The following is a 14,642-nucleotide window of genomic DNA, read 5'->3' on the forward strand; positions in this document are numbered from 1 at the left end:
AGTGATTAAAGAGAGGCAGAAATGAAGAAAAGAGGTACAGAGTGAAAAGGGCTAGTTAAGGCCGGGATGAAACATGCAACCGTTCAAACACACGGTAGAAACGTTTAACTATTAGGTTCATTGCATCCAACGTGCGATTTTCTATATGTTAAATGTTTCAAAACTAACAAGGTTGTTGGATGTGCAAGCATTTAGCCAGGTTTTGGTGGTTGGTTTTGTTGGTAGTCTAGTTTCCCTCCTTCACAAAGGCACATATGGCCTCCGCAAGCAATCTACCAATCATCGGTCTTGAGGATAGCCCAACATCAACTATTCTACAGCTAGAATCAGCAACTGCTGAAGAGAACAAGATGTTGCGTCTCCGCATATTGGAAATGTGGGACGCCTGGTCTAATGGTAGGGAACCTCCAAGTGCAATCCCTGGGTTCCCTGAATTGATCCCCAGGTCAGGTGAGGTTACCAATGCCCTTGTGTCCAACCCGCTCATCCCATGCAGACACCCTTCCAATGATCCTGGCATGCCTTCTGTGGTTCGCCCCCAGGCACCGGCTTCAAAGGCACCGCCTCCAATGTTCATCTTTCAGGGTACACAGCTTCAACCAGAAATGACATATGTGACCCCATACTCTTTCACTCAACCTCCGCAATATGACCTCTCGGCGGAGCAAGAAAAGGTTGTTGAAAATCCCGAGCAAGAGGAAATGGCTCGGAAGATGAAGAGCCTAGAACAAAGTCTGAAAAACATGCAAGGTCTGAGTGGCCAAAAGAGTGTGTCATACTCTGACCTCTGTATGTTTCCCTATGTCCACGTGCCAGTTGATTTCAAGATGCCAAAAATTGAAAAGTACGATGGGCATGGAGACCCGGTCGCTCATATGAAATGATACTGTAACCAGTTGAGGGGTTCTGGTGGGAAAGAGGAGCTGCTAATGGCCTATTTCAGGGAAAGCCTCACCGGGATCGCTTCTGAGTGGTATACAGATCAAGAAACTACTTATTGGCACGTGTGGGACGATATGGCCCGAGATTTTGTTTGCCAGTTCCAGTATAATGTGGACATCGCTCCCAACAGAAACACTTTGTCCAATTTGAAAAAGAATATCACGGAATGCTTCCGCGAATATGCTGTCAAATGGCATGAGCAAGATGCGAGGGTAAAGCCTTCGATGGACGAAGTTGAAATGGTCAGGGTCTTTCTGCAGGCCCAAGAGGCTGACTACTTCCAGAACATGATGGCCGCTATGGGTAGGCCGTTCACTGAGGCTATCAAAATTGGGGAAATGGTTGAAAACAGTTTAAAAACGGGCCGAATCTTGAGTCATGCTGCCTTTAAGGCCACATCACAGGCTGCTCAGAATGGTTTGTTGGAGGGTTTGATGAATAGAAATGGGTTTGAAGAGGGAGCCATGATGGTGTCAAGCTTGAGGGGGGCCCGCAAGTCATTCAGCTAATCATATGTGCCTCCTGTCGTCCCACCACATTATTATCCCCTTCAAGATTATGCTTATGCCGTGGCACCGCCTCCCTATGAGGTGATGAGTGCGCAATCTTACACGCAGCCACAATATTATACACAAAATTGAGCTCCAACTCCCATAAATGCCCATCCTTACCAAGCTCCATATAATCCCCAACCAGATCTTCCCCAGTACAATCCTCGCCCAAGAGAGCCTTTCCGAAAGAATCCGTTCACCCCAATTGGTGAATCGTATTCAAGCTTGTTCCAAAAGCTAATCAGGCTAAATCTATTGCAGCCAGCGGCCCTGAACCAGCCGAACCCCGAGTTCCCCTCGCACCGAGCTGATGCTATATGTGAATACCACTCTAGAGTAGTGGAACACAGTATAGAGGACTGTTGGACCCTCAAAAGGGAAGTTGAGGGTTTGATTGAAGTTGAAAGAATTATTTTTCGGGATGAAGAAGCTCCTGATATGATGAACATTCTGCGACCTGCCTACAATATCGGGCCAATTGTCGGAATGATTTGTGAAGCTGAGGAATTTGATCCGGCATTGAAGGCCATTGCAGCCATTGCCGAGACAGGAGAAAAGCCAGAAAATGATCGCCAAGCATGAAAGTTCCCCATTAGACGGGAGTTTTGGTAGCCAGTCTTGCTATCCTTTCTACGTCCGGATTATTTCAGGGTGTGATCCGGACATTTTACTTTATTGTCTTACTTTCTGATGTAAGCCCTTCTATCTTCAAAAATTAAAAAAAAATCAAAAAAATCAAAAATCAAATGAAATTAATATTTCATTGTCTAAGAATGTCTCTTTTCTCAATCTTGTCATTTTTCTTTCTTATTCTCTTTTTAGTTCTGTTAAATGCAGATTTCAAAAACATGACATGCTTGCGAACTTCATACCCGGATCCTGAAAGCTATCAAACCTCGAAATAATGAATCAAGGATTAGATAGCAATGAAGATAAAGTTTAAGGAAATAAAACATAGAGTTGGAACATCTAAAGGAAAATTGGTTCTATATTAGAAAGGTCCATATATTGCAACAAGATCACTGCCAAAAGAGTGCATTGTACTTGGGACACGTCAAAGGAAATAATTCGTTGAGCATTTGTATGACCTGCTATTTGGGAATATTGTTTATATGACATGTTGTTTGGCATTATATGCTCAACCAGTAGTTATGAAGTTAATTCAATGTGTTTCTATAACTATAAAAGATTATGGAGCTATTCATTGTTGTTACAATAAATTGGTTAAAGATCTGGGCTTAAAGTTTCTCCATTCACTGACTACTACTCACTACCCCAATGTAATTGTTCTATTTAGTTTCTGCACCATATTAGGGTGAGAGTTAATGTTTTGTTGGTGTTAGTCCAAAAGCTGATGATGAGGCGATAAGGAAACAATATTGGAAATTAGCTTTCATACTTCATCCTGATAAGAATAAGTTATTTTGGACTGAAAGAGCTTTTAAGCTCGTTTCAGAAGCGTGGAGCTTTTTGTCTGATAAGAACAAGAAATCAATTTATCTATATAAGTGTATAACGTTCTGTGTTGAAAATCCTTGAGTGGAAAGGTTGTGCTCAAAGAATTTTTGTTATAGACTTGAAGTGTTGGAAAAACTTTGGATCGTGTAGAGATAAGCAGTGCTTTAAGGAAACAACAACAACAATAACAACCCCGTATAATTTCACAAGCGGAGTCTGGAGAGGATAGTGAGTACGTAGACCTTACCCCTACCCCGAGAGAGTAGAGAGCTACTATAATCCATGGCCTTACAATAATCATGAACATTTGTAGTTTGCTTTAAATTGAATACAATCCTTTTAGAATAATTGAGGCGCACCATGCCAAATAAAATCTCAAAACTCATGGCCCTCATTTAATTAATTTTAATCCTTAGAAATCGAGGTGTGCCATTTAGTTGAATTTTTCATGGCCCTCGCAAAATTGAAAGTGCGTAGTTGCTTTAGGCATGCTATTTAAATTAATTTCCTTAACTCGGGTGTGCATTTCATGTGACCCAAATCCAAATCTCAACAACGTTAAATAAAATGTGTCGTGGACCGCGGGTGCATTTCATTTGGCGTGGTTCAAGACATGCTTTAGATAACGTTGAATCTTCCTAAAACTAATTAAAACGGCTAATAAGTTAAAAATATACCGTTGGTTAAAACATGTAATAAATCATATAATAGACCAATTATAATAGTTTAAGCGACCGTGTTAGAACCACGGAATCCGGGGGTGCCTAACACCTTCCCTCGGGTTAACAGAATTCCTTATTCAGAATTTCTGGTTAGCAGACTTCAAAAGGAAAGTCGAGTTTTCCTCGATTTGGGATTAAAAATAAACCGGTGACTTGGGACACCAATTAAAATTTTCCAAATGGCGACTCTGATAAATAAATAATCTCATTTCGAATAATGTCACTTAAATTGGAAAAACTCCCTATATATACCTTCGGGTGTGTAAAAAGGAGGTGTGACATACATTATCTTCCACTGCCATCTAGGTTCGTCTGCCATAGTTGCCAACAGAATTCTATGGTAAAATAATTCTAAAAAAAGTTGGAAGGAAGCTTAGTAAACTACTTAAAATTGATACTTTCACAACCTCCACCCGAAGAGGAAGGTATGCACGCATCTGTATCCAAGTTCCACATGAAATTTTGGTAAAAACATCGGTCATTATGGGAGATCACAAACAGGCAGTGATCTATGAAGGAGAATGAACCTTGTGTACAGACTGTGGCGGGATTGGCCACACATTTAAAAATTGCAAATACAGACAAGCTACAACAACACCATCACAAGAAAGCCCCAAAATGCTCAGAAACGCGTAGTCCTAAAGAAGACAAGGACGGATGGAAGACAGTAACCTTCCTACGAAGAAGATAGCTAAACCACAAACCCACGCAGGGAAGAAGTGATGAAGTAGGAATTGCATCATCCTGATAAAAAATCACAAAAGATACAGAAAAAATATTCGATGCAAAATCTAGTAAGCTTCTGGAAACTCAAACCTTTCAATACAAATCCAAATTGAATAATACCCAGGCTAATAATCCTAATCGGCTCAATGTTTTAACTAATTAACAAACACAAATTCATTCATCATACCCCGCTAGCCCAACCCAAAAGGCCTCAGCCCAAGTACAATGCTAAAAGGAAAGCGGGGTCGGGGTCTGAAGAGACATGAATGGACGCTACAATTGGGCAAGTCCAAGTTGTATCCAACGAGGCCCCATCACTAACACAAATTCAGGCATAGACATGACAAGCAACGTTGGATTGGGCCACCACTCCCCAACCAAATCGGCCAATGTGGTCCATACCCAATCAGACTTCCCTAGCCAAATGATTTCCCCTGCCCTAGTACCTACACGCCCCTTACTCACCCCCTAACAAAAATATCTACTGTAAAACCTTCATCACAATCCATGATACTCAAGTGCCTCACCTGAGAAATCACCCAAACTCAGGTGACATGACACCCTACGTCAACTCAAATAGATCCATAATTAATTCCAAATCTATGATATCAGATGCAATTACCAATGCTCAATCCGCTTAATCTGATTTGATTCCTATGCCAAATCACATCATTATGTACCAAACACCTAACCTAACCCCAGTTTTACCCAAAAACACAAAAATGGAAAACCCCCAACAACCACCCATCATCGTGACCTCACTCCCACTACCACTAGACCACACACTGACATCATTGCTAGAGGTGGCCCTACAGGGCCAGGGATTAGCCTTAAACTTCATCTTAGAGAACCAGCCGGTAACCCTAATCATCCAAAATGCTGCGCACCTAGCGAAGGTAATGGTGGAGGCCTTAAACAGGGCCTTGGCAGCCTTTGCCCCAAAATTCTAACAAGCAATGACCCTCAACGGCAGCATGCACCCCAATCTAGACTCCTCATTGATCAACAACTTCATTTCCTAAGAATTCCAGTCAATTCCCTTCTTCCCAAACCCAATAGCGGAAGACCCGACAAAGACTCCATAATTTGCAACTATCAAACCACCATCCCAACAAGCTCCATCATTTTCAACTCTAGTAGGGAAGAGCCAAACACCACCGCTAGGGAATATAACAAAAGAGATCAACAGAGCACTAGATCTGTTGAAAGGGAGAACAACCATGGAGGTGGAAGGGGACGGTTATGGACCACTCCGAATGGACTCTCTTCTACTGGACTCTGTCATAACGATAGAGTTCAGTATGGAGAGCAGTGAAATCCTGGTTCTTCTATGCCCCAGGACCTTGACAAAATATGGAGTGGGTCTGGGTTCTCACCACAGTCAAGGAGTGATCAAGCCCTCGCTAACACTAACCCTTGTAATTAACATGAAAAATCAAGCACAAATGAAACCAGTGACGCCTCCTCAAGGGACAGAGAAGACACACATAACACAATCCCCCTAAGCCAATACCCCTAATGAATTACATTGTATGGAATGTTAGGGGTGGCAACAATGCTGAGTTCAAAAGACACTGCCTTGCCATGGTTCAAATGTATAAATCAGCCATGCTAGTGCTGTTGGAAACCAGAATGGCCGATCATAAGAAGCTGACTAAGGAAATGCAGTTTCACATGCTCATTCAGTCCCTATTAGTGGGTCTCTCTGGTGGGATTGTCACGATGTGCAAGGCAGACTGTGTGCAAGTAGCTGCTGTATCCACTACTCCTTAATGTATTCATGCCAAGATTAATGTACTACCCTCTCATACTCCCTAGTTATTTTTAGCTATTTATGCCAGCAACCTGTTAGTTGATATGAGACTATATTGGGATAACTTATTTACTATCTCTAGGAGTTATGTTGGAAACTGGTTTGTATGTGGTGATTTTAATGAAGTGTTAAAGGCTAGGGATAAGTTTGGGAGAAATTCCATTAACCCCAATCGAAGTAACCTCTTTTGGAATTGTCTTAATGAAAGCAAACTGGTAGATCTAGGGAACAAGGGTAGTAAATACACTTGGACAAACAAAATGTATAAAAATAGGAGCAGTCTAATCTTAGAAAGAATTGACAGATGCTTTGCTAATGACTGCTGGATATCTTAGTACCCTGAGGCATGTGTAACCCATCTCCCTAAGACCCACTCTAATCACTGCCCATTACAAATAAAGATAAAGGGGGATATGTCAATACCACCAATAAGCCCTTAGGTTTGAATTCATGCGGTTTAGCTGGAATCCAAAAATCCCCTAGCTACTAGTTCAGTGACTTCCTTTCGGACCTAGGAGGTAGCCTGATTAAGAAACGTGACTCAATCCTAAAAAATGAGAAAGATTTCTAGAAGCTGAAATCAAGGGTCAACTAGATAACTAAGGATGATGCCAACACTAGGTTCTTTCACACTTCCACCCAACATGATCATGTCCCATAAAGATGATAGTGGGAGTTGGCTATATGAATATAGGGACACAAAAATTCCATCCTGAACTTTTTCAGGGCTCTCTATACCTCTTCCCACACTCAAGCCCCTCTCCACACAACTAATCATGTAGGTCTGACCCATATTCTTTCCAACTGTCAAAGAGATAACCGAGACATACCCTTAGAGGAAAGTGAGATCAAAGGGGCCATCTTCTCTTTCAAACCCTTTAAAGCTCCTGGACTTAATGATTTATATCCCTTCTTCTACCAAAAATACTAGAGCATTGTGGGGCAATCAGTGATTAACTTCTGTAGATTATGTTTTACACCTACACCATCCATGAAACCATGAATGAGACCTTGATCTGCCTCATCCCTAAGTGCCCTCAGGTCACCATGCTCAAAAACTTCAGACGTATATGACTTTCCAATACCATTTACAAGACTGTCACAAAGGTCATTATTAATAGAAATAAACCACTCCTCCTTGACATTATTGGCCCTAGCCAGGGAAGCTTCTTATCTAATAGGAGGGTATCTCACAATGCTATTATTATCCAAGAATACATCACTCACTTTGGTAAGATGAGAAGGAATTGGGCCAACATGATCCTAATAATTGACCTAGAAAAAACCTTTGACAGGCTGGAGTGGTCTTTCATTAGAGACATCGTCTAGACTTTCAACTTCCCTCCTGGGCTAACTAAATTAATCTTATCTTGCATCAACTCCTCCTCCATCTCTATTCTGGTAAATGGTGGCAAAACTGACACTTTCAAACCATCAAGGGGAATTAGGAAATGGGATCCCATTTCTCCATACCTATTCATCATGTGCATGGAGAGACTCTCTAGACTTATTGACATGGCTGTTTATGATAAGCAATGGCTCCCAATTAACATTAGTAGGTCTGGCACAAAGATATCCCATCTCTTCTTTACTGACGACCTTACCCTATTTGCAAAGGCAAACACTAGAAACTGCAACACAATCTCCACAATCCTGCAACCCTTTAATGAAGCATCTGGACAGAAAATCAATCTCATTAAGTCTAGGGTGCTTTTCTCTTTTAACTGCAAACCTGACACCATGAAGAACCTTAAAAATGCTCTTTTCATTCAAGCTACAACCTCCTTTGGTGAATACTTGGGCTTCCCAATGTTTCATAAGAGACCCTCAAATAGTGACTTATAGTTCATAATAGACAATATACAATCTAAGCTGACTGGCTAGAAAATAAATTATCTAAACATGACTAGAAGAGTTATTCTGGCCAAAGCTCCCTTAGTAGTATACCAAGCAATGTCATGCAATTCATCAAGCTACCTACCAAAATAACCAAGCAAATAGATAGAATCCAAAGGAAATTTATCTGGGGTACTACTCCAAATAAGAAGAAAATGCACCTCGTCAATTGGGATAGAGTCACTAATCAGAAAGCCCGTGGAGGTCTGGGCTTATAGAAAGCTGAGCCTCCCATGCTAGCCTTGCTTGGAGAATTTTCCATAACTGAAATCATACTCCAAAAAAAGCCTAAATCCCCAATCTGGCAATGCATCCTCAAAGGTTGGGATACATGTAATAAAACCAGTAGATAGGTAGTTCATAAAGGTAACATGGTGAGCTTCCTTAATGATACTTGGATTCCCAACAATCCAGCCATAAGGGACATGATTGAGGGTCCCCTCACCTAAAATGACATTATTACCAAAGTGGATACTATCTATAATCTAGGGGACTGAGATACATCTTCCATCTCCATGAATCTTCCTGAAGATATCACTAAATTTAATGAAATCTACCTTTATACCTACAAACTCTACCAAGGAAGATAGGCTAATTTGGGGACTGACACATAATGGTTCCTTTACAACCAAATCAGCCTACTCTTTTCTTAGCAACAACAGTAAGCCTATGATGAATGAAGAAATGGGTAACTTCAGTTTGATATGGAGTTGGATATGGAGGTTAAAGGTTCCTAATAAAATTAAAACCTTCATCTAGTTTCTTGTATAGGAAAGGCTCCCAATAGGAGCTTTCATACACAGAATTGATATTAACTATAATCTTGCCTGTTGTTTCTGCTCTACTGTACTAGAAAGTAGCAACCACATCTTCTTTGACTGCCCAAATGCCATTCATTTTTGGTATGATCTGATCTCAAAAAGTTCTATTGAAATCCAACATATGAACCCAATCTTCACAGCACATCTTTGGCCCACCACATGAAACAAGCTAAGAAAGATGCCTTTTAATAATACGATCTCCTGGGAAGTCATACTTCATTATGTTTTTGACACTTTGGTTAACTAGGAACCATATTTTACTCAACAATAGGAAAGATGCCATCTCAACTGCAAACACTATCGCCAAAACAATAGAATACCACACAATAACAGGCACAAGAAGTATTAGGAAGACAATTTGTTAGAAACTAAGCATCCATCAGACTGCATAGAGAACCGGGTTCTCTATGCACTTATACTAAAAATACTAATGAACCAAACTGTATAGCGATCTGGTCCTATATCATTTTGGTACAATGCTAACTACTGAACAAGTATGTAAATGAGACACAAGATAAGTTCCCACTATATAGAGAACCAGATTCTCTATAAGTTCCCACTATAAGCAACAGACTGTAAAACCAGCCAGTATAGGGAATCATGTTATCTATTTGTTCCCATAGTAGTTCGGCAGTAAATAAAGAACATAAAGGATTTTTACGTGGAAAAATCCCAACTCAAGGGAGAAAAAATCACAACCTACACTTGTAGGCTTTCAACTTCACTAACTTATAAATTCCTATTACAAGCCACTTTGTAATAACTCTATTACAAAGGATTCAACTCAACTAACTTGTGGTACTCTTACCACAAGCCACTTTGTGACTCTCTAGTTACAAAGACTTTGATTAACTTGTGATACTTTCACCACAAGCCACTTTGTCACTCTCTAGTGACAAAGACTTTAATCACTCTAACTTTTAATAACACTATTATAAGCCACTTTGTAACACTCTGGTTACAAAGACTTTAACTTATGACTACACCTAGTCACAAACATAAACTGGAGAGTTTACGGATTTTGGGTTTCCTAAAAATAGCTTCTAAGAAAGCAAGATAGGAGTTACAATAAAGAACAATTAACAAAGACTCAACAAACCTAAGGACTTAATATATCTTCAATCTTGGATCCGGTCATTGAGGTTGCAGCAGCTTTGTTCTTGAGAGAGGTTGTGGCAAGCACTTGAGAGAGGATTTTTTTTTTCTGATTTTGCAAGTCTTGAAAAGGGATGCCTTGTGTCTTGCACCAGGTTTATTTTACAAAAGACATCACTTTAGTGATGTCAAATCTTGGTTAGTACATGCCTCTTCTCAATGGGAAGTGACTGCTGCACTGTCTACTGGACTGTTGCGTGTATAGTTGTAGGCAGCCACTTTCTGTAGTTGCTTTCTAGCTGTACTGTTGACTTATACTTTTATCAGGGGAACACCAAGGTATCAGCTCCCTAATCTGGTTCTTGTGATTCTAAAGGTACACTGCCTAGATTATCTTGAGTCGATTAACTTAAATGATTGTACCAGGCATGCTTCATGTCCTTTATCTGGTTCTCTCATGAAGTACGTTATTTTACCTTCCTTGATTATATTTATACTTGTCTGACATCACTTACAATAATGTAAGCAAGGTAGGTAAAAAAAATCCTTCCACAGAACGTTGACTGTTGCACTGTTTCTGTACAATAGCGTATGCAGGCAGCAACTTTCCTGCTGGAGAGTTGACTTCATACAGTCTCCTCAGGAATTGGTAGGGACCTGTTCCCTCAGCTGTTCCTTCCACTCTTCCTCACTTGAGTCATTGCTATCAGCTTTAAGTACCAGGTTCTTTTGTTTCTTTGGTTCTCTTCTTTCAGTGTCTATTTTTCTCTTCATCTCGTAGGTCTTCAAATTTTTAACCAGCTCTTCTATGGTCAGCTCCTGCAGGTCCTTTGATTCAGTAATAACATTCACCTTGCTTTCCCAAGGGCTGGATCCCAACCTGGAACTTTGTGATCTCAAGGTCTTGTAAATGTGTAATAGGTTCCTTATCTGGTTCTAGATGGTAAGTTTGTTAGATTATCAAAATACAAAGTAAAGTACTTTTGCCCAAGGTACTTGTAACCTATCAATTTCCCCCTTTTTAATGATTACAAACTTAGAATTAATATTCCCCCTAAGAACCAGATCTCCACATCGTTTCCCCTACGAATCATAAAATATTCCCCATGAGAACCAAAGCTAAGGAGCTGATCACAACTGGTTCCTCAAGACTATTTGGCAAATCATCCAAACTCAAATTACCATAACTTATCAATGAACCAAGACTAGTACTTCAAGACTTCATTAGTTACTAATGAACCAAACTGTATAGCGATCTGGTCCTATATTAGTTTGGTACAATGCTAACTACTGAACAAGTATGTAAATGAGACACAGGATAAGTTCCCACTATATAGAGAACCAGATTCTTTATAAGTTCCCACTGTAAGCAACAGATTGTAAAACCAGCCAGTATAGGGAATCAGGTTCTTTATTTGTTCCCATAGTAGCTCGGCAGTAAATAAAGAACACAGAGAATTTTTCCGAGGAAAAATCCCGACTCAAGGGGGAAAAAGCCATGACCTACACTTGTAGGCTTTCAACTTCACTAACTTGTAAATCCCTATTACAAGACACTTTGTAATAACTCTATTACAAAGGATTCAACTCAACTAACCTGTGGTACTCTTACCACAAGCCACTTTGTGACTCTCTAGTTACAAAAACTTTGACTACCTTGTGATACTCTCACCACAAGCTACTTTGTCACTCTCTAGTGACAAAGACATTAATCACTCTAACTTGTAATAATACTATTATAAGCCACTTTGTAACTCTCTAGTTACAAAGACTTTAACTTATGACTACACCTAGTCACAACATAAACTGGAGAGTTTACGAATTTTGGTTTTCCTAAAAATAGCTTCTAAGAAAGTAAGATAGGAGTTACAATGAAGAACAATTAACAAAGTCTTAACAAACCTAAGGACTTAAGATATCTTCAATCTTGGATCCGGTCATTGAGGTTGCAGCAACTTTGTTCTTGAGAGAGGTTGTGGCAAACACTTGAGAGAGGATTTTCGTTTCTGATTTTGCAAGTCTTGAAGAGGGATGCCTCGTGTCTTGCACCAGGTTTATATTACAAAAGACATCACCTTAGTGATGTCAAATCTTGGTTAGTACATGCCTCTTCTCAATGGGAAGTGACTGTTGCACTGTCTGCTGGACTGTTACGTGTACAGTTGTAGGCAGCCACTTTCTGTAGTTGCTTTCTAGTTGTACTGTTGACTTATACTTCTATCAGGGGAACACCAAGGTATCAGCTCCCTAATCTGGTTCTTGTGATTCTAAAGGTATACTGCCCAGATTATCTTGAGTCGATTAACTTGAATGATTGTACCAGGCATACTTCAGGTCCTTTATCTGGTTCTCTCATGAAGTACGTTATTTTACCTTCCTTAATTATATTTATACTTGTCTGACATCACTTACAATTATGTAAGCAAGGTAGGTAAAAAAAATCCTTCCACAGAACGTTGACTGCAGGACTGTTTCTGTACAATAGCGTGTGCAGGCAGCAACTTTCTTGCTGGAGAGTTGACTTCATACAGTCTCCTCAGGAATTGGTAGGGACCTGTTCCCTTAGCTGTTACTTCCACTCTTTTTCACTTGAGTCATTGCTATCAGCTTTGAGTACCAGGTTCTTTTGTTTTTTTTGGTTCTCTTCTTTCAATGTTTATCTTTCTCTTCATCTTGTAGGTCTTCAAATTTTTAACCAGCTCTTCTATGGTCAGCTCCTGCAGGTCCTTTGATTCAGTAATAACATTCACCTTGCTTCCCAATGGCTGGATCCCAACCTGGAACTTTGTGATCTCAAGGTCTTGTAAATGTGTAATAGGTTCCTTATCTGGTTATGGATGGTAAGTTTGTTAGATCATCAAAATACAAATTAAAGTACTTATGCCCAAGGTACTTGTAACCTATCAATTTCCCCCTTTTTAATGATGACAAACTTAGAATTGATATTCCCCCTGAGAACCAGATCTCCACATTGTTCCCCCTACGAATCATAAAATATTTCCCATTAGAACCAAACCAAAGGAGCTGATCACAACTGGTTCCTCAAGACTATTTGGCAAATCATCAAAACTCAAATTACCATAACTTATCAATGAACCAAGACTAGTACCTCAAGACTTCATTAGTTACTAATGAACCAAACTGTATAGCGATCTGGTCCTATATCAATTTGGTACAATGCTAACTACTGAACAAGTAAGTAAATGAGACACAGGATAAGTTCCCACTATATAGAGAACCAGATTCTCTATAAGTTTCCACTGTAAACAACAGACTGTAAAACCAGCCAGTATAGCGAATCAGGTTCTCTATTTGTTCCCATAGTAGCTCGGCAGTAAATAAAGAACACAGACTCAAGGGGGCAAAACCCATGACCTACACTTGTAGGCTTTCAACTTCACTAACTTGTAAATCCCTATTACAAGCCACTTTGTAATAACTCTATTACAAAGGATTCAACTCAACTAACCTGTGGTACTCTCACCACAAGCCACTTTGTGACTCTCTAGTTACAAAAACTTTGACTACCTTGTGATACTCTCACCACAAGCTACTTTGTCACTCTCTAGTGACAAAGACATAAATCACTCTAACTTGTAATAATACTATTATAAGCCACTTTGTAACTCTCTAGTTACAAAGACTTTAACTTATGACTAAACCTAGTCATAACATAAACTGGAGAGTTTACGAATTTTGGGTTTCCTAAAAATAGCTTCTAAGAAAGTAAGATAGGAGTTACAATGAAGAACAATTAACAAAGACTTAACAAACCTAAGGACTTAAGATATCTTCAATCTTGGATCCGGTCATTGAGGTTGCAGCAGCTTTGTTCTTGAGAGAGGTTGTGGCAAACACTTGAGAGAGGATTTTCGTTTCTGATTTTGCAAGTCTTGAAGAGGGATGCCTCGTGTCTTGCACCAGGTTTATATTACAAAAGACATCACCTTAGTGATGTCAAATCTTGGTTAGTACATGCCTCTTCTCAATGGGAAGTGACTGTTGCACTGTCTGCTGGACTGTTACGTGTACAGTTGTAGGCAGCCACTTTCTGTAGTTGCTTTCTAGTTGTACTGTTGACTTATACTTCTATCAGGGGAACACCAAGGTATCAGCTCCCTAATCTGGTTCTTGTGATTCTAAAGGTATACTGCCCAGATTATCTTGAGTCGATTAACTTGAATGATTGTACCAGGCATGCTTCAGGTCCTTTATCTGGTTCTCTCATGAAGTACGTTATTTTACCTTCCTTAATTATATTTATACTTGTCTGACATCACTTATAATGATGTAAGCAAGGTAGGTAAAAAAAATCCTTCCATAAAACGTTGACTGCTGCATTATTTCTGTACAATAGCGTGTGCATGCAACAACTTTGCTGCTGGAGAGTTGACTTCATATAGTCTCCTCAGGAATTGGTAGGGACCTGTTCCCTCAGCTGTTCCTTCCACTCTTCCTCACTTGAGTCATTGCTATTAGCTTTGAGTACCAGGTTCTTTTGTTTCTTTGGTTCTCTTCTTTCAGTGTCTATCTTTCTCTTCATCTCGTAGGTCTTCAAATTTTTAACCAGCTCTTCTATGGTCAGCTCCTGCAGGTCCTTTGATTCAGTAATAACATT

The 14,642-nt window shown here is 39.9% G+C and overlaps 1 long non-coding RNA gene across 8 annotated transcripts in view; it reads left to right on the forward strand.

The window, feature by feature from the left end:
- The window catches only part of LOC107765618 (uncharacterized), a 57,752-nt gene that overhangs the window by 14,911 nt on the left and 28,199 nt on the right, over window positions 1–14,642 (forward strand). The window contains exons 3-7 of one of the 8 annotated variants that reach the window (XR_012709709.1): window positions 10,613–10,747; window positions 10,841–10,967; window positions 12,298–12,358; window positions 12,452–12,570; window positions 12,739–12,864. The exons of 3 other annotated variants lie outside the window; for them this stretch is intronic. This is a non-coding gene — a long non-coding RNA (uncharacterized LOC107765618). 4 more of the 8 variants (XR_012709712.1, XR_012709715.1, XR_012709714.1 and 1 more) reach the window with 4 other exon arrangements.

Source organism: Nicotiana tabacum, chromosome 5 (assembly GCF_000715075.1).
Source record: "Nicotiana tabacum cultivar K326 chromosome 5, ASM71507v2, whole genome shotgun sequence".
Taxonomy (NCBI): Eukaryota; Viridiplantae; Streptophyta; class Magnoliopsida; order Solanales; family Solanaceae; genus Nicotiana; species Nicotiana tabacum.